The sequence below is a fragment of the Oryx dammah genome, unplaced genomic scaffold (genome assembly GCF_014754425.2).
Source record: "Oryx dammah isolate SB20612 unplaced genomic scaffold, SCBI_Odam_1.1 HiC_scaffold_28, whole genome shotgun sequence".
NCBI classification, from domain to species: domain Eukaryota; kingdom Metazoa; phylum Chordata; class Mammalia; order Artiodactyla; family Bovidae; genus Oryx; species Oryx dammah.
This window is the reverse complement of record NW_024070212.1, coordinates 85,640,551-85,665,562: the sequence shown is the minus strand read 5'-3', so window position 1 is coordinate 85,665,562 and position 25,012 is coordinate 85,640,551. Positions and strand designations below refer to the sequence as shown.

The following is a 25,012-nucleotide window of genomic DNA, read 5'->3' as shown; positions in this document are numbered from 1 at the left end:
GGGATTTGCACAGGGCACCCAACTAGTAAGTGATGGAGTAAGGATTCAAGCAGAAGTCATACTTCATCCCAATCATGCCATTTCTCTTTTGGCTTCAAATGAACACTATTCAGTTTAAATCAACTTAAGTAGGAAAGGGAATTTGTTGGAATAGCATTTGGCCTAACTGGGTAGAGATTCCCAATATCAGCAGAGTCTTTCTCTGCTTTTCTTATACTCTTTGTAGGTTGATTCAATTCTTGCCTATTTCCATGATGTCAGCAAAAACAGTCACATGTGCCTGAGTTTATCCTTAAACTTCATGATATTAAAGGAAGAGAGTATCTTCCTCAAAAGGTCCTGAAAAGATTTTTCCTGGCCTATCATGGGCCTACCTTGTGCCTCACTGTGGCCAGGGGAGGAGTATTGTGATCAGGAAGGGAGTGGAATGAGGTCCTCTTTTACTGAACCCCCTGTAATGAGGAGGAGTGTTTCCTCCACAGGATAGAATGCTGAGCAGACATTCATATATGTTCATTTCACAAGGATTAGACTAGCAAACAGCAAGAAACTAATACACAATGTCTCTTGTTTCTTAACCCAAAGATGAAACAATCCCTAAAACCCTCTTTTAAAAGTTCTTGCTTCATGAATTCACATATGATATATTCAGATCATTCAATCTGGAATTCCATATATACCAAAAAGCCTCAATCTCCTTCATTTTTTTAATATAAATTTATTTATTTCGATTAGAGGTTAATTACTTTACAATATTGTATTGGTTTTGCCATACATCAACATGAATCCACCACGGGTATACACGTGTTCCCCATCCTGAACCCCCTTCCCTCCTCCCTCCCTGTACCATCCTTCTGGGTTGTCCCAGAGCTCCAGCCCCAAGCATCCAGTATCATGCATTGAACCTGGACTGGCAATTCGTTTCACATATGATATTATACATGTTTCAATGCCGTTCTCCCAAATCATCCCACCTTCTCCCTCTCCCACAGAGTCCAAAAGACTGTTCTATACATCTGTGTCTCTTTTGCTGTCTTGCATACAGGGTTTTCATTAACATCTTTATTTCTCAAACTTCCCTATTGCCATTCCTATACTTTCTGGCTGGTATAAGAGCTATTTATGGTCATATTTGGCCATTCAATTCCTCAGTCCCCATTAGATTCTGAGCTATGCAGGGACCCAGTCTTACTGACTTACAGTAGACATGGAAACTTGGGCTTTGCAGTCAAAGAGATCTAAATTTGAATCCTAGCTCTGTAACTTATGAGTTGTATGATCTGTTGAAGTTACTTATCCAGTCTTAACATCATTTTCTTCATCTGTAATATGGTGATGATAATACATATCTTTCACTTAAGAATATTTTATAGGTATATTTCAATTCACAATGTACTTAAGGTAGCTTATAATAATACATACAACAGAAAAGCACAAATATTAGGGCCAGAGAAATTATAAATTACAGCATACATTTAAGACCTGAGAAAATTTAAGAATGGAAATATATAGATCTTTATAATTATCCAATTATAACAGATTGTGCCTAATTATTAAAATCGAGCTATACATTTCCTAGGAACAAGTAGTAGAGGGAAACTTTAGACATTATGTGATCTTCTACCTTCTATGCAAAATAGAACATGAGGAAGATACATCCCAGGCCTTCATAAAAGCAAAGTTTCTCCTGACTTTTATTTCTGAAGTCACCCAAAAGGGCATTAGAGGTGAATAAATGATATATACAAAGCCCCTGATTGTTGATTTAAAACGAGTGCTACCCAAAGACAAACACACACACACAAATGAAAGACATTCCAGGTTCATGGATTAAAAGACTTAATATTGTTAAGCTGTCAATACCACCCAAGGCAATCAAAATCACAATGCCATTTTTTTAAGAAATAGAAAAATCCATCTGAAAATTCATATGGAATTTCAAGAAACCCATCCAAATAGCCAAAATACTCTTGGGGGAAAAAAGAAAAGAACAAAGATGGAGATCTTACACTTACTGACTCCCAAATCTATTACAAACTTACAGTAACCAAAGCAGTGTGGTACTAGGAGAAAGACATACAAACCAATGGAGTACAGTAGAGAGCTCAGAAATAAACCCATGCTTATATGGTCAAATGATTTTTGACAAGGGTGCCAAGACCATTCAATGTGAAAAGGCCAGTCTTTTCAGCAAATGGTGTTGGAAAAACTGGATATCCACGAAAGAATTAAGTTGGACCTTACCTCCACCATCACAAAAAGTAATTCAAAATGAATCAAAGACATAAGACCTAAATCTATGAAAATCTTTTGCAAAACATAGAGGAAAAGCTTCATGATATTGGACTTGGCAATGATTCATGGAGTATGAAACTAAAAACAGAGACAACAAAGACAAAAATAGATAAACTGGAATTGTCAAAAATTAAAACCCCCATGTTTCAAAGGATACAATCAACAGAGTGAAAAAGAAACCTTTGGGGAGAAAAAGTTTGAAAATCATATATCTGATTTGGAGTCAATAGGAGTCAATTGGAATCAATTTGGAGTTAATAAGGAGTCAATATCCAGAATATAAAAAGAACTGTACAAATCAATAGCAATAAAAATAATCCAAATGACCCAATTAAAAACTGGCAGAGGTCTCCAAAGAAGATATACAAATGGTCAACAAACACGGGAGAAAAATGCCCAGCATTGCTGATAATTAGGGAAATGCAAATTACAATCACAATGATATATAGCCTCATACCATTTAGGATGGCTGCTAGCAAAACAGACAGAAAGAAAATAAAATTCTGGCAAAGATATGGAGAAACTGGAACCCTTGTGAACTGTTGTTGGGAATGGAACACAGTCTACCTGCTAGAGAAAACAGAATGGGAGTTTCTCAAAAAAATATAGTTACCATATGGTATAGAAATACCACTTCTGAGTGTATATCCAGTAGAATTGAAATTAGGGTCTCAAAGAGAGATTTGTATACCTATGTTCATAGCATCATTATTTTTAGGAGCCAAAAGATGAAAGAAAGCAAGCCAGATGCCCATTGATTGATGAAGGGATATGCAAAATGTGCTATACACACACAATGGACTGTTATTCAACCTTGAAAAGGAAGGGATTCTGACAGGTGTTACAACATGGGTGACTCTTGAGGACGGTATGCTAAAAGAAATAAGCCAGTCCCAGAAGGTAAATACTATATGATTCTTCTTTATGAGGCATCTAGAAAGTTTATAGAAGTTAATAGAAATAGAAGGTAGAATGGTGGGTTCCAGGGGTTATGGGGAAAGGGAAGTGAGAAGTTGTTGTTTAGTGAGTATAGAGTTTTAATTTTGTAAGATGAAACAGTTCTAGAGATGGGGTGCACAATAGCATGAATATACTTAATGCTACTAAGCTATACACTTAAAAGTGGTTAAGATAGGGGGGATAAGTTAGGAGTATGGAATTAAGAGATACACACCACTATATATAAAACAGATTTATTGTATAGAACTGAGAGCTATATTTAAATATAGAACCGGGTTCTATATTTATTGTATAGAACCTTATAATAACTTATAATGAAAAAAGTCTGAAAAAGTATGTATTTGTATAATCAATTCACTTTGCTGTACACTTGAAACTAACACAATGTCGTAAATCAACTATACTTCAATTAAAAATATTTTTAAATGTATAAGATGGTAAATTTTATGTTAAGTGTACTTTGTCACAACTAAAAATTTTTAAAAATTTTAAAAATATACTAAAAGTCAGTTGCTTCCTAATGCAAACGTCCTTCCTCTCTTTCTAGCAGAATGTTTTGCACAAAGCAAGAATGAGTAAAATTTGGTTGGGAAGTTCTAGAAAAACTACAAAGAAAAGACACTTTAACTGCAACACAAAGGACTAAATAGATGGCTCCAGAACAGAGAACAAGCAGTGTGTATAAAGCCTGTGGGAGAAGAGCCTCAGGACCTGGGGAGTCCAGGTATGCACTGGGTAGAGAGTGATGGCTGATGAGGCTGGAGAGGAGCAAGGATTGTCTGCCCTGGTGAAGAGCCTGGACTTTTACCTGGAGGCACCAGGAGGCTAATTACTCACAAAAGGGACTGGAGTCATCAAAACTGTCATGTCTCCATGATTTGAGAACTGGCTACCTAGTGTGTGAATTATCCAAGTGTTGCCATTTTCTCTATGTTTTCTTCTTTCGTTTCACTGAATGTCCATATCTTAAATATCATAGGAATAAGGAATGGTAGAGATCATGTAAATCACGAGATCTGACTTGGTGGCAGAAAAGGGCAGAGTCACCTGTGGTATGAACTCTCCCTATTTCATGAGGGTGAGTTTTATGCCCTACCACAGTCTGCAGGAACCCAGCAAATACAGGAGGTGTCTCTAAATACTAGTAGAATACAGGAGGAAATGGTACAGAGACTGAAAGCCTATTCCTTAATCTGGCATCACTTTGCTTGGATGTGATCATAGTTGTGCTTTAGGGATAAGGAAGCACTGGGAAGTTCTTATTGAGCCTCAAATGCTCAGTTCCCAATAAATGTAGCAGGCAAGGTCATCCTCAGAAGCATCTGGATTCAATCCTGCCTTCTGTCATTCATTCAGCGCCTTCTAAGGATAGGGCGCCAGTCTGGGAATTCAGAGATGAATACAGCCTGATTTCTGCCCTAAAGGACATCATGGTCTGAAACAGGAAGACAAATTAACAAGCGATGCTCTTCTCTAGTGTCACCAATAATGTATAAGGTACAGTTCCACACCTACTCCCTCCTTCATGAAGTTTTCTTGACCCCTGGACAATAGCTTCTGGTGGTCTCTCTCCCTAAGAGCTCCAAGAGCACTTTGGCCCCTGTCAAACCTGGCCCACCCGTGTAGTTGTTGGCCTATATTCAATCCACCACCTGAACATGTTCTCCTTCACAACAAGGACTTTCTCACAGGGACTCAACACAATCGCAGCTTTTCACATGTGTTAGCACCTGCTGTTCCTTTTGCCTAGAATAATCTTCCCACCCCTGATCCTGCATCTGCTGATGAACTTCTATTCAGCTTTGAAGGTCCAACTCAAATTTTCTGGGAGTCTTATCTCTTTGTGTCCTCAGCATCATCTTCCTACTTCTACAACACTGTTTTGAAATTTATTCATTGACGTGTCTACCTGTCTCATAAGACAGGACTAGAAGGATGGTTTCATGCTTTATCAGGGATGAAGAGTCAGGCAGTGCACTCATTAAGATAAAGCAAACTGCTATAAAAGATAAAATCTGAAATCTCAGTGTCCAGCACATGTAAACATCAACCAAATTTTCTTGATTGATGGTAGTGGCGGGTTGTACTCCATGCAGTCATTCAGGGACCAATTTGACTGATCTTCTGCCATCTTCATGGCTTCTAAGATCCCCTGGTGTCTTCATTAAGCCACCAGGTGGATGACAAAATAATGGAGAAGACACACTCCCTTCCTAACCACCTTGGGCCAGAAGGGGCACTTGTCTCCTCTGTTAATATCTCATTGGAGACAACTGGGTATGTGGCCCCTCCTGGAAGAAGCTAGAGATTATAGGCCCTGACAAGGTGCCCACTTCCCAGTATAATTCTACACTATGGAAGGGGAGTAGGAGTGCTTGGGGGGCAGGTGGCCATCTCTGCATGGGTGACAAAACAGACCCTTTAAACACAGGCCCATCCTACTCAGCAGATACCACGGATCTTTCAACCTATAGCCTGAAGGCAGGTTCAGCACTTCACTGAAGGAGAAAGTTGATGTGGGGAAAACTCTCAGATTTCTAAAAGGAACTTGGCAGAGAAAGCCTACAAACAGTATGAAACAATAAAAGATAATGCCATTTAATTTGGTCCTGTAATTATAGTTACTTCTTCCCAAAGAGCTGAGAATAAGCACTCTAATTACTCTACAGGTTATATGGAGATTAATAAACCTGACTCTTTTAAATCTCTCCTTGCCTGCCGAAACACATAGCTCATAAACACAAAAAACTCAAGGCCAGACCTGATCAGTTACTAGACCCATCTCCCTGGGTGGAGGAAGAAAAGGATTGTAAGGTGAGCATTTAATTTGCTCTATGAGCTGCAACAAGCATTTTACATGTCATTTAAACTAATTCTCAGAACAAATCCTTGAATAGGATATTACTGTCCCAACTTGCATAGGAGGAAACTGAATTTCAGAGAGGTAGAGATACTTTCTTAAAGTTGCACAGCTGAGATTTGAGTCAAGGGCACCAAAGCCCAAACCTTTGCCACTGCACTAGGCTCTTTTCAGAGAAACTTCAAAGGCCTATAGGAAGTCTCACTTCTCAGAACTCTGCCCGTGGAGGATCACTTGGTGTAAATATACACCTTCCATACTTAGTTATCTCAAAGGCCCCTGAAGTATCCCAGTAATTGTAGTGAAGAAGCTTCCTGGACAGGCTTGACCTTCAGATGCCTTCTTCCAGCCCATCAGTCAGAGCCTTCGCCGTGACTTTGTGGATGGGCTCCACTGAGCTCTCACAGAAATGAGCACCTGCCATTGGACTCCTTCATGCATTTATATTGGCCTCATCAACGGGATGACTTCAGATCAGAACCAACCATCTGCGTATCCTGAGCGGGGGCTCCAGGAAGAAAAGAATTACCTTGAGCCAAACAGCAGGAGACAGGCTGCCAGGGTATGGATGAAAGGGAAGCCTACTCCAGGTGAGAGCATCCGCAAGGTGAGCTTCAGGGAGGAGAAATGCCTTTGTCTGCATGAAGCCTGCCTTCCTCTGATGCAGGAGGGTCCCACGTATCACAGAGAGCTACCTGTGTCCACCATTTCTCTTCCACACCCTAATTCCCCAACCACACCACGTTTTCTTCTTTCTCTGAATCCCAGTCTCTTCCTGGACATTTAGAATGGCTGCAGCCTAGTGTAGAGAAAAGAATAGGGGCAGAATAGCATGGGGACCAAGAGTGCATTTGGAAATGGATTGACCTGTGTTCTAGCCCCAGCTTAGCCACCTGAAGCCTTGGGCAAATTATTCCATTTCTCTGAGCTTTGGTCTCTTCACCTGTAGAATGAGGGTAATAGCCATGTCTACTTCATAGGATTGTCACAAAAACAATCAAACTGTTACACTTAATATATTGATCTAATTTCTGGGAGGTTTTTGAAATGCCTATGAATGAAAGACAAGGGATTTGGAATTTCTGAATCCTGCATGGCACTCTCCAGCTACATCACACTGGGCAAGTCACTTAGATTCTCTGGGTCCCAGCCTCATCATCTATAGAAGAGGAAGAGGGAGAAGAGAAGAAGGAGATGGCTCGCCCTTGGACTTGTAGAAATGATGAAAGTTTCAAATGATGTAGCATTAATAAAAACCCGTTGGGGTGGTGTGAGGGGTGATGGCAGTCAAGGAACTTAACTGTTTAGACACAGAAGCAAGACTAAGAAAGAGATATGACAACCTGTGAGATGGTCTTACAATGGGGAGCCAAAGGGGCTCAGAGAGAGGAAATCCATAAGGGCTGTGAGGGGAGGTAGCATGATCCATGTCTATAAATGATTGGGGGTTGGCAGAGATGAGAGGGGCATCCCATTAGTGGTTAAATGGGCACATCCCATTTGTTTAAGAAAGAGGGCAAGTTGAGGGAAGTGAGCAGGGAGGACAAGCCACTTACTAAATCATTAACAGGTGTAAAGGATCATAACTTGGGGTAAGGAGGATGAGAGGGAAGGGAACCGGAGCAGTGTTAAGGAATGAGACAGATATTTGATTTCTGACTTGTGATGTGAGCATCTGCTATCTCTGTCTACCCAGCATCCATTTATCCTGGTTGTTCTGTGGGGAGCCCCACCCCCTACACCCAATTCCAGGGACTGGCACCAAAGTCCATCTGATGGTTCACACAGCTTATGAAGCCTGAGATCCAGCATTCATGCTTGACTTCCTTCCCATCTAGACAACTCTCAAGGTTTATAGATTCTACCTCCTCAATGATTCTCTGATCCACCCCGTTCTTTCCATCTCCACCAACACTTCTCCCAATTCAGGTCATCCTCATCTGTCATCTGAGCACTTGCATCTGCCTCCTGCCTGTTGTCCTTGCCTCCACTCCCCTTCCCTCTAATCTGTTCTACTTCTTGCAGTCAGAGTCACTGTTTTTTTCTTTTATTCCAGCTTTATTAAAGATCTTCTGTGATCACTAATCAGCTAATTTTCACAGTTTAGTGAGGGGGTAGTATCTTACCCTTGATAAAGTGGCAGCACATATGGCTTAGAATGATGAGGGCTTGTGTCCAGTAGCTAAGAGCTGGGAGTGGTGAAGCCAGGGCAAGAGCTCAAGACTTCAGTTTCCAGGTATCTTGTCTAGAGTGACTTTTTCTACAGCACATATGTCCTTATCCTACTTAATATCTTGTGGTGGCTCACATTACCCAGAGGATAAACCCCAAACTCTTTACGCAGGTCCCTATTGATTGGGCATCAACTCTAGATCCAGACTGCTTACATACTCGCTTTGTAATCTTGGAGAAGAGAAGTTATGTAACATCTCTGTTTCTCAGTTTCTGCATTTGTAAAGTGGGTATAATAATAATAATGTGTGTGTTTAGTCATTCAGTAGTATCTGACTCTTCATGACCCCGTGGACTGTAGCCTGCCAGGCTCCTCTGTCCGTAGGGATTCTCCAGGCAAGAATATTGGAGTAGGTTGCCATGCCCTCCTCCAGGGGATCTTCCCAACCCAGGGATGGAACCCAGGTCTCCTACATTGCAGGTGGATTTTTCACCGTCTGAGCCACGAGGGAATAATAATAGTACATACTGTAAAAAGTTGTTGTGACTATTAAGTGAGTTAATACATGAAAATCAGAGAAATGCACTGTAAATGCTTTTTAATCATTGTCATCACCACCAATGCTGTCATCATCATGATGTTTGTGTCTCATAATCTTTCCTTCTTACTCTCTGCTACAGCTATTAGTCAGTTCTGTTGCTCAGTCGTGTCTACTCTTTGTGACCCCATGGACTGCAGCACATCAGGCTTTCCTGTCCATCACCATCTCCCAGAACTTGCTCAAACTCATGTCCATCAAGTTGGTGATGCCATTCACCCATCTCATTCTCTGTTGTCCTCTTCTCCTGCTGCCTTCAATCTGTCCCAGCATCAGGGTCTTTTCCAATGAGTCAGTTCTTTGTATCAGGTGGCCAAAGTATTGGAGCTTCAGCATCAGTCCTTCTGATGAATATTCAGGACTGATTTCTTTTAGGATTGACTGGTTTGAGCTCCTTGCAGTCCAGGGGACTCTACAGCTAGGCTGAGATTTAATTCCTCCTAACAGACTATCTCATCTCAGAATTTCCCATACGCTGACCCTTAGATCTACATACCAGGATTCTTTCTTCACCATTTATCTTAATTCTCTCTCCTTAGAAAAGCTTTCCCTGACTGCCTCAGATGGGAGTAAAGTGCCCATTACACCTTCCCACTGCACCCCAGACCTCCCCCATTCTACAGTATTTATCACACTGGTAATGACTTTTTCAATAGTTCTCTTATTCATTGGATTATAAACTCCTTAAGGACAAAGACCAAGTAAATCTCAGTCACCACTACTCTACCTGTCCCACTCACCACCACGCTACCAACTCCCGCACTAAAGGTATTACCATGTTTCACACCATTTCCTTTCCCCGTGCCTCTCATTTTCATAGCTGGAAGCATTCCTCCCAGTAGAAATGAGTTCTCCACTTATTTATAGCACTCTTTTATTTAGAATTATTTTTAAAACCAACCAGAAGATTGCATTTTAATCCAACTAGCTAAATTATTTAAAATATCTATAAAGGCCATTTTCAGCCTTTGTTCTAAAACAGGGGGGTGGGGTAGGGAGCAGACTCCAGAAGCCATGCATGATTTTGAATTAGCAGTGCTGAGGCTCTGAAGAACCAGCAAAAGCTGCCACTCTGCCCACTTGAAAGATGTTTCCCAAAATAAAAGACATGCCATCCACTGACACTTGCCTAGTCTTCAAACCACAAGTGTTCAGCCCCATGCCAGAAGAGTTTGGGAGGAGAGGGAGCGGCTGCTCCTGGCTCAGTCAGCAGCCGCTTCTGAAGCTGCCATAGCAACAAGTAGAGACTAAAAGCGATCCTTCCATATTAGGTGTGAACTGACTCCAGACAGGGAAAATCACTTGCTGAGAAGAAGCCAACTTCCCTGGGAAACTCGTAGGGAGTAATTTGCAGGTGACCCACCCCTCTGCCTGCCACTTCCAAAACCATCATGTTAGTAATAGTGTGCAGGATTAAAAAAATAATAATGGTTAAAGAAACTAGTAAACCTTCTACCCCTTCAGACACCCAGGCCTACAACCTTGCTTGATAAAACTGCACTGGAGTCCCTCCCACCCCGCCCCCCAAATCCCAGCACCCTCCCCTCTTGTTCTGATTCTCAGCTGCTTTTGTAGCCCATCCATCTGTCAGTGCACATATGGGTAAAAGAGGCAAGCCAGGAAGCCGACAAGAGAAGGAGGATTTGTATTTCATAAGCATACTCTCAGCAGAGAAGTAGGAAATGCCTTCACCCAAAAACTGAGAAGAGGGTGGTGGATCTGGGGCAGTGTCTTCTCAGCTTGGACTGACCCTTCAGACGTGGGTGCTACTCTACTATCTGGGTTCCAGTGGCAGGACGTGCCTCCCTTCCCACTGCGTCTCCTTACACTGACCACCCCACTTCCAACCACGCGTCCACTCCCACCCAATAACAAGACTCCATGTGACATGCTGAGTCTCAGCCCCGGCTTACATCCTTGCCTGTTTCCAGGTTCTCCTCCTCAGTACCAAATGAGCTCAGATCAGCACTGTGACACACAGTGACTGTGCAACCTTGAGCAAGCACCCTCATGTCTGAGCATCAGTTCCCTCAGCTATAAAACAGGGCTAATCACATTGCCAAAACTATAGGCGAATTGTGAAGATTAAATGAGATGATACACGTAAACCTCTTATCACAGTGTCTGGCTCGGAGTAAATGATCAGTCAACGTTAGTTTTGTCTACCCACAAACTTCATCTTCAAGCTCACCTTGGAGCCGCCCACGTTATCTAGTCTTGGAAGATTTTATCCTTGGGGCAAAGACCACGTTGGCTTATTCATCTTTGTGTCACTGATTTGTCTACAGTCTCAGTTATCTAATGCCTAGTGTATGGCTCAGCGTAGGTGTTTAATACATGTTACAGAAATGCACGCACTGATGGATGGGTGAATGAATGGATGGGTAGATGACGGGATGCATGAAAAATAAAGGGAAAAGTGCAACTTTTTCTTGCCATATTAATCAAAGATGATGCGGTTCTCTGACAAGCCATCCAGCAGAGACCACTTGCCCAGGTGTGTTCACAGACTTGCCTTATCATCAGGTATTTCCTGACCAGAGGCTGCTGCATGGAACTGGCTGAATATTTCCCTCCACATCCATATGGGAATTTGGGAATCTGGCTAAAATGCTGGTATTTGGTTTTGTTTCTCTTTCTTGTCTTGACACTGAGGCTCCTTTTCTTTCTCTCCTTGAGTGCCAGCACAGATGCCAGCTGGCCCCTTGGCTCAGTTAACCCCTTCCAGCCTGCCCTTGGATGGCTCTGCCAAGGCTCCATATTGCTTGGCATTGCTGTGAACCCACATGGCTCCCTGCCTAGGGATGTTTACACTGCTCCCCTGCCTCTCCTTCAGTTCCCCCAGCCTGGATTCTTCCACTGAACAAAGCCACATCAGAAGAGAGCTGGAGCTAAGCCCAGCCCTGGAAGGAAGGCAGTACATAAAGCTGTCAGGTGCTTCCCCTCGTGCTCGGGGCATAGCTATGAAGAAGCTGGAGCTCACAGAGGTGAAGTCACACAGCTGGGAATACATGAGCTGGAACTCAGACCTAGGTCTTCTGACCACAGAACTTGGCGTTCATTCTACTGCACCCAAAATCCTCTCATTGTATTTCTAATGAAAGAAATGTGCTCTGTGTGGTCAGTCATGTCCAACTGTTTGTGACGCTTTGCACTGTAGCCCATTAGGCTCCTCTGTCCATGGGATTTTCCAGGTTAAGAATATTGGAAAGGGTTGCCATTTCCTCCTCCAGGGGATCTTCCTAACCCAGGGATTGAACCCACATTTCCACTGCAGGCAGATTCTTTACCACTGAGCCATCAGGGAAGCCCAATGTCTTTCAGTGAGGTGGAAGGAATTTTTTGTATCCTTCTGTCTCAGCTCCACAGTCTACCTTGGGTTCCTTGATTCCTTATTTTCTCTTATTTTACAGAGGGGTAAACTCAGGATCAGTAGTGCCTGAGTACTGATGAGGGATCTATGCAATCATAAAGTCTTATTATTAGAAAGGAAACGGAGATGATGCCACTCACCCAAATGACGGAATCAGTCAACTTTGTACACACTAGAGCCACAGAGCTAGTCCTAGGGCAGATACTTTCTGATTCCTTGAGGTCTAAGCTAACTCCATAGCCTAATCTCCTTACACCGCAGTAGCATTTAAAACATATTGAAATCAACTGTTCATACATCTGCCTCCTGTGCACTGACAGAAACTTTCTTATGATGTGTTCTGGATATTCAGTGCTGCATAACAAGCTACCTCAAAATTTACAGGGTTAAAACAACCTTTTTATTATCTTGTACAGTTTGACAGGTGACTGAGCTCAGCTGGGCAATTCTTCCCTGGGGTTTCTCATGTGTTTAGAGTCAGTTACTGGAGCCAGAATCAGCTAACAACTCTCAGGGTGGGATGCTCAAGATGGCTCATTCATAAAACTAGCAGCTGATGCTGGTTCCTGAGCAGGAACTCAGTGGGAACTGTCAACCAGAGCATCTATTCATGGGACTGGGTTCCAACAGCAAGTGCTTCACGAAGCCCAATCTGGAGCTGCAAGGCTTCTTATTACATAGCCTCAAAAATCCCACTGTGTCACCTGCCACATTCTATTAGTCGAGTGAGTGACTGAAGTCATCCAAGTTCAAAGGAATAGCAAAATGTTTGCAACCATCTTTGATATGCCACAGAAAGAGAAAGTCTTTTAATCATCTCTGTGGTCTCAACACCTTGAATAATATCTGACATACACAAAGACTAAATATTTGTTGATCAGAACTCAAACTGACAAATTATGTGGGAAAGAAGAGTGTGCTGAGAACAACTTTAGTGACCTGTACTTACTCCCTTGAAATCTCTTGGTGTCTTTTACTCCAAATAGCATAAACGCTTTAAAATATAAATTGCTTCCAGCTCATCTGAAGTTGTTGTCTGGATCCCTTTAGCAACCATAAAGACGTCAGCACAGCAGAATGACGAGATGGAGAATTTTCCAGCCTGGTGGGTTATGTATATAGATTCTAGAGTCACATTGCCTAAGGTTGAGTCCTAGCTTTACCTTTTTCTAGCCCATATGTTTAGGCTAAATTTCTTATGTCTCTATTCTTTATCCATATAGTAGATAGTAAAAGCATCTACCTCTAGGGTTATTGTGGAAAGTTCATCACGTAGTATACTACCCAGGATGTAAGAAGTGCCTAATAAGCATTAGCTATTACTTCCAGACTTTCTTCCCCTTTCTTAAATCTGCAGTGAATAAAGATCTCCTTTGCTTTTGCCATCACTTTTCTTTCCCTTTCTCTTTTCAACTACCAGTTCCTACTTCTTCTAGGTATCACCTTTGTTATTATCCCTGGATTTGTATAGAATTTTACACTTTCTAAAGTACTCTTGCATCAATTTCATGCATCTCTTTCGGATCTTTAATAAAGATAACACAACTGTTGTAATTATTGCCATTTTATAAATGATTGAACAGAAGCTAAAAACTCTGAAATACCATGCTCAAGATCATCAACATAGTAAATTATCAGAGCAGAAATAGAATTTCAGTGGCATGTTTTAGGGGTTTCCCAGGTGGCACTAGTGGCAAAGAACCTACCTGCCAATGCAGCAGACATAAGAGATGCGGGTTCAATGCCTGGGTGGGGAAAATCCCCTGGGGGAGAGCATGGCAACACACTCCATTATTCAAAGTGCTTAGAGAATCCCATGTACAAAGTAGCCTGGTGGGCTACATTCCATAGCGTCGAAAAGAGTCAGACATGACTAAAGCGACTTAGTACACATGCATTTCATGTTTTAGATTCTAATCATTTTCATAATAACCATGTGATCTCTAGTGATGTCCCTGAGAAACAGATGACACACATGACGTCAAAGTCCAAGAAAATTCATTAGAGTCTGGGCTTTCATGGACTTCAAATTAAAAGTGAGTGTTAATTCCTACTGAATTATCAAAATGGACTTAGGCTTCTAGAATAGAACAATTTGAAAAGCAATTAATTTTCCTAAAATAAGAGCAGCTGTTCTTGCCAATAGATATTAAGTAGAAGTCTTGTGATGATTTAGAATTGGGCTAAGGATTCTTGGAAGCCAGACTGTGATAATTTTGTAGCTAATACACGGAGGCAGGTGCTCTCTCCCCTCTGGATCTAACTCATGGCTTATGTGAATTCTCTGGTTTGGAGAGAATTGATGCCAAAGACAATAAGACAAACTATCTTGATATGATTCCAGCAGACTCAAGGATGACCCACAGCAAACTGAGTAATCCCTATGAGTATGTAGCATCAGCAAATGAAGGTATTCACAGTGGTAGCCAATGCAAAAACTTTCCAACCTAGCTACATACAACACAATATGAGAAGAGAGCACTGGACTGAGAATGAGAAAGAAACCTACATGATTTAAGGCCCTATCATATTCAGTTCAAATCAACAAACATTGGGAACCCACCTGGTGATATGTATTGTGCTAGAGACAATCACACATGGCCCTCCTCTCAAAGAGCTTATAATCTAGTAAATCAAGGACACCACAATTTCACGATCACGTAGTCATGATAGGGAAATATGTAAAATGATATGCAGAGAGTAACATATGAGCACCTAGTAGGGACAGCTAGTTCACATTAGAGGAGGAGCATGGAAGGACAGAGGAGGCTTTCTGAGGGAGATGTTAGTGAACATATAAATTGTGAGAAAACATAGGTGTCATAACAGCCTAGAAGAACTTGTAAGGGCACCAGAGGCAGAAGGAACAGTATGAGTAAGGCATAAAGCAGCATGGTGAGGGAAAGGGAGACCATAAATCACTTCATATTACTCAAGCAAAACATGTCAGGCAGGAAGCAGCAGGAAATAAGTAAAGATAAGCAGGCAGCATGCCAAGGAATTAGTATCACATTACCTAATCTATATGTCGTAGTACTTGTTAGGATTTTTAGTATTCCCCTGTTTTAGAGATGAGAACAATAAGGGCTAAGGAGACCAAAGAATTTTCTTAGCTTATCTCTGAAGCTCTAAATATGTCTTCAGAAAAGCAGTATTCTGATTTCATATGAGACATATACCATTTTGGGGAAATCATTCTTCATTTCTTTGTCTCTTGTCCCCTTTTGTTGAAATAACAAGGACGAGACAGGGTACTTTCTCAGGCCACTGCCTACTGCTGCGTGTTATGATACTACAGGCTCCCTTAGCTACTGCTGCAGAGTTAGAACCACGTGCTTGCTTTCAGCACCATGGAGAGGTGCCGCAATGCTGAGAGCGGCAGACCTGAGGGTCAGTCAGTGTAGAGGAAACCAGGAGATCCACAAATCTTCTTTCAAACAAGACATCAACAAAGACAGAAGGGCAAGGAGAAGGAATATCAGGAGAGGGGAGAGAGAGAGAGAGAAGTTGTCCATCACCAAGTGTTTTCTCCAACAGCTGCTGAGTGATATGCTGAGTGAGACAAAGTGAACTAAATAAAGAGAATAAATTGTAGCAGCAACATGTCCTCGACATCATAATACGGATGCTGTAATCATACAAGGCTAATAGTCTGAGTCACTCTGCAGCCATCGAGAACAAGAAATTGATGGGACATGCCTTGTGACTGTTCACAAAATCCAATAAATTAAACTTACTGACCATGGCCTGAAGACAGGGAGAGGCACAGTAAAATTATGTAACTGGTGGTTTATTTCCTGAATCACACACATTCTTCTTCTTTTTCTCTCTCCTACCCTCAAGACAGGAGCTCTATGGCCTCATGTATTTCCCTACCACAATAAAAATTTCCTCTCCAGAAAAGATCCACTATCTGATTTATACTAAAGTGTACATAAGGGTGCTAAAATTTAAAGAACTATCTCATTGATAAATCAGAAAGAATTGATTCACTGTAATTTAAGCTCCATAAGAACAGGATGGTTTTCTTTATTGTTCACAGCACCTATAATGCTGTTTAATATGTGATCAATAGCAACAATAGCAATAATATTAACTAATATATATTGTGTGTTTACTATATATGGCAACTTTTTTTGTGTGCTCTTCTACTTTTCATAATGATTGTATGAGATAAGGATTATTATTATCTCAGTTTGCATATGGAGAACCTGGGACATAGAGAAATTATTAACTTCCCAGGGTCATATTGCTGGGAAATGCAGAGACAAGAGTCCAAACCAGGAAATCTAAATCTAGAGCCAACGTTCTGGTGGCCCAGATGGTAAAGAATCTGCCTGCAGTGCAGGAGACATGGGGTTTGTTCCCTGGGTCTGGAAGACCCCCTGCAGGAGGACATGGCAACCCACTCCAGTGTTCTTGCCTGGAGGGTCCCATGGACAGAGGAACCTGGCGGGCTATAGTCCATTGGGTCACAAAGAGTTGGACATGATTGACTGGCTAACACTTTCACTTTCATAATGACGAGAAGAAAAGATGGGCAAATACACAGAGAAGCCAGAAAGAGACATGATATATACAATATGAATGTTGACTCGAGACTTTAAAAATTGAGCCTCTAAGGTCTGACAATGAGGGTTTAAAAAATATAATCATTAATTCCACTTAATACAGAGGGACTGTGCTGAGCACTGAGGATACAAAACTAGAGAAGAATCTTCCCTCATTGTGTTTGTAACTAATGATTGGCAAGTACAGGTAAAAAGACAAGAGGATAAGATGGTATGAGTGTTTAGCAAGAGGTTAGTGTGGGTGCTGTGGAAATTCAGAGAAAAGGTACTTTCTCAGAGTTAGGGAGTTGGAGTACTACCCATGATAGGTGCTCTCTGCGCAGATTCTAGAAACTTCACAGTTTAGTAATTAATGGGGTCAAGAGGTGGAGGAAATTCTCAAGTGTAGGCATGAAAGACCGACAGATGATGTTAAAATATTAGAGATCATGTAGCTAAACTTGGAAAAGGGCATGGCAACCCACTCCAGTATTCTTGCCCATAGAACCCCCATGGACAGAGGAGCCTGGCAGGCTACAGTTCATGAGGTCACAAAGAGTCGGACACGACTGAGCGACTAAGCCTGAGTGCCATCTAAACTAATGCACTCTGTGATCTGTTTATGCAACAACATTTCTGAGTACCAAATGTGTGTCAGGCTCTGTGCCTACCACTAGGGATGTACAAATAAGCAAGCAGGCATGTTTTCTGCCTTCACTGAGATCACATTCTAAAATTTACTCTTGAGATTGATGAAATAGAAGCCTGGAGAGGCAGTGTCCTGCCTAGGATTGGACATGAGGTAATGGTAAAGTATAGACTCAAAGCCAAGGTTCCAGTCCACTGATGCCTCTCAGGAAATGCTCCTTGAATGAGTAAATGAGTAGTGATCAGGATGTACTGAAAAGTTCTTTAGGAGGCAAAGAAAGAAGTCATTACCTTGGTAATTAGGCAGAAACCATGGCTGAGTCAAGCTAAACTGCATAGATACTGTCAGGACACCAGCTGGTGGCCAGAGCAGCCTGGAATGCCCGAGTCCAACACCTGCACTGTGGACACCAGCTTCCCTGCTCCTGCTTTCAGCAAGCCCTATATTCCTGAGTTTGTGCATTTTGTTTCTGTTTCTTTTTTGTTTCTTCAAATCCCCAGCCAAGCCAAGGAAAGTCAGAATCAAAAATATAACTTACTGAAGCAGCCTCAGGAAGCCCCACGGGAGATGGTGGCGGTCATAAGAGGAGAAAATTACCCAGCAGAGTGTAAATAAAGCCTGCAAAGTGATGAAGAGGCTAATTCACATAATAACCCTACCCGCCCCCCACATTCATTCTGGAAAACCACAGGAGAGCCTGGTGCTGGTGGGTAACCTTTAGATGGCCCAACAGCTGGCTGCGTGGCCCAGCCCTCCAAACGGAGGCGAGCACCCACAGCTTGAGTCTGATACCAAGAAGAGTTGTTTGGAGGAATCAGATAGGCTAATATGTAGAAGCTTTAAGAAGTACTATTTTTTTGTTGTTGTTCTTGAGCTGCCTCATTTCCCCCCAGAGCAGTCAGTCTAAGAAAGGCCCAAGATAAGACATCTCAGGAATGCCCCAGTGTGAAGTAATAAATGGCTATTTAGTAACATCTGCTCAGAAGGGCTCCTTGGGGTGGGACTGGCCCTCATCCAGAGAGTTCTCTTTGAGCTCATGGTTGTCTGAGCCCTGACAGTACATCTTGGTAACAGTGGATCACATGCCCATAGGTCCCTGGAACCTTTGTAACTGATGATTTATTTACCATATAGTCCAGCGTTCCTTCTTTCTCTTTCTCACTCATGGTTGAGTCCTGTAATGTTTTCCATCTCACCAGATGCTAGGAATTAGTCTAAACCCAGTAGACTCAAGCAGCTGACGGCCTCCTAATTTTCCCAAGTCTTACCAATAGATAAACTGTATCATACTAAAGAAATGAGAGGGAATTTTATCAGATAGGACTTGACCATCTTTGACTATGAGAAAACTCCCCAGCTGCCTGATGCAATTTGAACTTCTGGAAACATTACTCATCTATATAAATTCTACAAAAATTAATCCTTAAAATATCCATTCATAGAATCTGAAGTGGCAAGTGGATGAAGGGAAATTTTAGTTCAACCCCCACATGCTTTAGTTACATTTAACTCAATTAAATTTGAGCTAAAAAAAATACTTGTTAAATATTTCCTGTGTGTTGGGTATTATGCATGGAATTAGGATACAGAGGTGAAGTAAATACAGGTCCATCTTTGAAGAGCTTACCATCTAGCAAAGAAATCACAGAAAATATGAATATGGTTCTAGAAAAAGCATACCATAACCATGACAGAATGACTAGGAGCTTAGAAGAGAGACTTTGATTAATTGCAATCAGGGCAGAGAGGGTATGACTTCTGGAAAAGTAAAGAGTAGCTGTGATGGACAGGACTTGGTAGTTACAAATAGAAAGAACAAATTCTATATAGAGGGTATAACCAAAACAAAAGCTGGCATGCTACATGTAGACACACGTGTGTGTGTGTGTGTGTGTGTGTGTGGTATGTGATGATAAGTCTTAAGGGATCTTCTCTCATTATCAAAGCACTTTATAGCCATCATTGTATGCTCAAAGATCAAGTTCTTCAGAAAGCTCCCCTCCCCCGACCATCTGTTGCTGGTTTAGATGCATCTTGTAAAAAAAATGGGATTTGGCATTATAATCTTCCACTGCCTCTTGCCTTTACCCTAAAAGACTGTGAGCCACTTGAGGGCAAATAAGTGTTAGTCACTCAGTAGCCCACCGGGCTTCTCTGTCTATGGAATTCGCCAGGCAACAATACTGGGGTGGGTAGCCATTCACTTCTCCAGGGGATCTTCCCAACCCAGGGATCAAACCTGGGTCTCCTGCATTGCAGGCAAATTCTTTACCATCTGAGCCACCAGCAAAGCCCTGCAAGCCACTTGAGGGCAATGACTTACTTATTCACTGAACTCCCAAGCTAACAGTGTTCCTGGCATGCAGGAGTCACTCAGAAGAAATGTGTTGAATTAATGAGTTTTACTTGCCTTTTGTGTCTCTGATGCAACTTCTCACACAGGCATGGAGAAATCAAACAATTCCCTTCAATCACAAGAGCAGTCATGGCAAAATTTATTTCCAGATTTTCTTCTTTCATGGGGTGGCAATGTGTATGTGTTGGGGGGGAGGGTTTGGGGAAAGCAGGTAGGGAAAGCATGTTTTTAACCCAGACAGAGGAGCCTGGTGGGCTGCAGTCCATGGGGTCGCCAAGAGTCAGACACAACTGAGCGACTTCACTTTCACTTTTCACTTTCATGCATTGGAGAAGGAAATGGCAACCCACTCCAGTGTTCTTGCCTGGAGAATCCCAGGGACGGCGGAGCCTGATGGGCTGCCATCTATGGAGGTGCACAGAGTCAGACACGACTGAAGCAACTTAGCAGCAGCAGCAGCAGCAACCCTAGAACTAGAGAGACCACAGTTGCTTTTGGAGTCATTGATCAAAATCTTTCAGAGAGGCTATTCACGTCCACCTCCACTCTCCTCATTCTCTATATCCTCAAGCTATGTATTCTCAATATGACTTACATTGTATTAATATTTTCCTTTTTGTTCATTTCTTGGCATACCTTTCTCTCTAAAAGGAGAGTAGAATTAATTATTTCTCAATAAAACTAGGGAAAGAACAACAACTTTAAAAAAAAAAAACAGAGATTGTTTATTTTACTTACTGCTACATACCCTGCACAATGTCTAGCCTGTTCTAGTGTTGAATAACTAAGACAAACACAGTGGGATGCAAGGAGCAGAAAAGCTACAGATAGGGATGTGCACATTCAAATAAGTGAGGCAGTCAACAAGTCCTCGCAATGTGTCCACAGTGGTAACAGCCTTCTGGTGGACACTCAGCCAGAGAGCAATAGTTAGAAATAGTCTTGCCTGAATGACCTGGTAATATGACCAGCCAGCAGAGGCTTTGCACAGAAATATCAAAATGGCACATTCTGTCTTGTGAGGGTAAGCTGCTGTAGAGGTAGTGAAGAGGGGGTCAAGAACAGCTGATGGGCAAAGGACAGTCCATGAAGGTTCCAAGAGTACCAGAAACCAGGAATGCAGCAGGAAACATGAGAACTAAGTCAATTGGCAACACTGAAAATATTATCAACTAAAAGCTCCAGCGGCACGTCTCATGTGTACACTGCCTCCTGCCTCTATACTTTAGTATGTGCTCTTCCTTTCATGATGTACTGTTCCCCAAAGCCTGCTAGGTTAGCACCTACTCAGACCTCAAGATTATCCTCAGGCCTTATCTTTTACAGGAAGACTTTCCTTCTAGCTCATTTCCCCAGTATGCACTGTGAACATATCCATTTTTAATTAAAATATTTTTTAATTTTTAAAAATTGAAGTATAGTTGATTTATAATGTGTTAGTTTCTGGTGTACAGAAAAGTGATTCAGTTATATATATAATTGAATTCAGCTATATATTCAGTTATATATAAAACAGATGTATTCAGTTATATATATATAGGTATATATATAACAATATATATGTATATGTATTCTTTTTCCGATTCTTGCCCATTATAGGTTATTAATATAGCTCCCTGTGAAGTTCCTTAAAAAACTGAAAAGAGAGTTACCACATGATCCAGGAATCCCACTGCTGGGCATATATATCAAGAAAAATCTAATGTGAAAAGATACATGCACTCCAATGTTCATAACAATACTATTTAAAGGAGCCAAGACATGGAAGCAACCTAAGTGTCCATTGGCAGACGAATGGATTAAGAAAATCTGGCGTGTATATATACACACATACATACATACAATGGAATATTGCTGCTGCTAAGTCACTTCAGTCATGTCCGACTCTGTGTGACCCCATAGACGGCAGCACACCAGGCTCTCCTGTCCCTGGGATTCTCCAGGCACGAATACTGGAGTGGGTTGCCATTTCCTTCTCCAATGCATGAAAGTGAAACGTGAAAGTGAAGTCGCGTAGTCGTGCCCAACTCTTAGCGACCCCATGGACTGCAGCCCACCAGGCTCTTCCATCCATGGGATTTTCCAGGCAAGAGTACTGGAGTGGGGTGCCATTGCCTTCTCCGACAATGGAATACTACTCAGTCATAAAAAAGAATGAAATAATGGGAACATATCTTTATGGTAACACTTGTTGCACTGGATTACAGCTTTAATAAGAGGTAAAACTCTTGAATGTTCAAAAACTCAATTAGCCTTCATTATCTGGGTTCCAATCCCAATCCACCTCCATTTATCTGTGATTACCTTGGGCAAGTGATTAATCTCTGTTTCATCTCTCAAATGGAGACAATAGTTACTACCTGTCACATAGGGCTGTTCAGTAAAGAAAATTAAACTTTTTTTGCCAACTCAATATTTAGAGTACTTTGGGTGTACTTGTCACTTTGTACTTTGTCAAGAGTGCTTGATAAATAGTATGAATTCAATAAAAGGTTAGTTCCTGGAGAGTGAAACACATAATTAGGAAACAACTTCTCTAGGACAAGTACTGTGATAAGATGTTTTATATTTGCCATTTTGTTGTTCTTCTTAACAACTTTGCAAGGTAAGTAGTATCTGACCAGTTTTCACCTGAGGAAATTAAAATTTAATAGAATTTTTTAAAAGGTGAGCATTAAAGCTTATCTGTAGACTAGAATTAATAATAACTATCTCAGAGTTGTGAGAATTAAGAGATAACAAACATGACTTAGTAGAGGAACTGGATGTTACCATGAGTGTTTTAAATGACTTGTTACTTTGTGTTATTGGATAGGTTGCTTCATGTTTAAATCAACATCAGGGTCTAAAGTTGTGATAATGAGTACAAATACCGCCTGCCCTTGAAGAGCCCATGGTTAGTGGGCTGTTACAGTGGCTTGTGGACAATATCTACGTCTCTCTCATCTCACATCAGTGTGTTAGTCATCAGTTATGTCTGAGTCTTTGTGATGACCCATGGACTGCAGCCTGCCAGGCTCCTCTGTCCAGGGGATTTTTCCTGGCAAGAATACTGGAGTGGGTTGCCATTTCCTCCTCCAGGGGATCTTCCCAACCAAGGGATCAAACTCATGTCTCCTGTGTCTCCCACATTGACAGGGAGATTCTTTACTGTCAGAAAAAGTTAAGAATGGAGGTCTCTTATAATCGCTTGCAGAATCTGGTTCCAAAAGGCCTTCACTCTACTTCTCTTCAGGTTCAGGAGACAAAGAGAATAAAGAGAATGGGACAGGCATATTTAATGGATGTGCCATTTATACTTTGGCTCCAGGTGGATTATAATAACTGTTAAAATGGAAATTCAGCAGAGTAATAGAGAAGCACAGTAGGGAAGAGTATAGACCTAACTTGGAGCAGAGAAGGCTTCCTGAGAAAGTGGGACCTGAAGTGAATCTTGGAAGGATGGTGTGATGTCATTGACTTCCTGAAGAAGAGACACTTGAGGAAGTAACAGCAGATTAAACAAAGTTTTCAGGTTGAGCTGGTGCCAGGCTATTTGGAGACATCCACGTGTGGTTGGATAGTGATCTTTGGGGGAGAGGTCAGAGCTGACAAAGAATGTCACTGAAGGGGAAGACTGGGAACCTGACATCTCTCATCTCATACTACAGATGATCCTCAAAGGGCCTTCAGGTAACATATTTTGATTAAATAAATATTACACTTTGAAAGACTCTTAAAGAAAATATATGGATTACTTATTACTGCAAAAGTGTTAAGGCTATCTATCACTCCCTCCATCATACACTAGACATTTTACATCTTCAAGACAGCTCTAAGAAAAGTTATGCTTCTTCTTGGTAACCAGTTCAACTTATTCAAGTGGATGCTCAAATGGCATGAGTATTCTCAAACTAATATTTGCTTCCCTGTTTGTGCAGGCCGCTAAGAAAGTCAAGCCCGATTTGCGGACACATGTAACAGCTGTGTCGGGTCATATTTCAAAAGTTTGCTTACTGATTCCACCACTGTCCTCTTCCTATTTTCCTGCGAAGATTCTTTGTCCATCTTTGCTCATTTACCATCTTTTGTATTATTTATAACTACTGAAGACACTTCAAGTCCTGTTTTGGAATGAGGTAGGGTAAGGGGTGAAGAACTGGAACTTTTGTTGCAATATCTCATACCCTATAAACATCCCAGTTAGCACATTATTATTATTTGTCTTTTCTACCCTACTTGAGGGTAAAGACTTGCTCTCATTTTAAAAATCATAACTACTATTTATTAAGCACCCACTGTGGGCTGAGTGCTAAGCTTGGTGCTTTTTATATTAGCTATAGTTCTCACAATTCTGCAGTTCTGTTTCTTCTATTTTATAGATGAGACAACTAAGGCTTAGAGAAAATAAGTGACTTCCTCAAAGTAGGATGTGGATTTAGCTTCATCTGACCTCAAAGTTGGAGAAGGCAATGGCAACCCACTCCAGTACTCTTGCCTGGAAAATCCCATGGACGGAGGAGCCTGGTGGGCTGCAGTCCATGTGGTCGCTAAGAGTCGGACACGACTGAGTGACTTCACTTTCACTTTTTACTTTCATGCACTGGAGAAGGAAATGGCAACCCACTCCAGTATCTTGCCTGGAGAATCCCAGGGACGGGGGAGCCTGGTGGGCTGCCATCTATGGGGTCGCATGGAGTCGGACACGACTGAAGTGACTTAGCAGCAGCAGCAGCAGCAGGGTACAAATAAACTACCAACACTAAACTCTTCAGTGTAGCCCAAGGCTTTCAGCACAATAATGGACATGACCTTCAGAAGGAGCCTATGCTCTTCAGCACCTCTCCAAGCCTGCCACAGCTGGTAGGACAGGCATTCTGCAAGTCCAGGTAACACCTGTCACTGCACATGCCTGGGATGCTAAGGGAAGTTGGAAAGAGTAAAGACTCAGAATGAGAGGGCTGAGCCAAATAAATGCTTACATAGGGGGTGTGGCCCAAGCCAAAGCCTGACCCTGAGTGAGACAGGCCTGGAAAAGACAAGAGCAATGCCTTGCATCACTTTTTTCAGAAAACTGCCCAGCCTGAAATAAGTGTCCCTCCTCTAGGCTCCCAAACCCTTCAGAGCTGATCCTTCTTGGTAGCACCTTCTTATGACTTCACAATCCATGACGCCGTGTCACTACATTTGTTGACTTCTCTGATTACCTCTTTTACTTG

General features: G+C 41.8%; 1 long non-coding RNA gene across 1 annotated transcript; it reads right to left on the bottom strand.

Annotated features, from left to right (window-relative positions):
- Nucleotides 1–14,119: 14,119 nt before the first annotated feature.
- LOC120856902 lies at nucleotides 14,120–22,860 on the bottom strand. The gene is made up of 3 exons (XR_005719512.1): nucleotides 22,766–22,860; nucleotides 20,549–20,554; nucleotides 14,120–14,132 (listed from the first exon to the last, which is right to left on the bottom strand). It is a non-coding gene; the product is annotated as an uncharacterized LOC120856902 (long non-coding RNA).
- Between the last annotated feature and the right edge of the window lie 2,152 nt (nucleotides 22,861–25,012).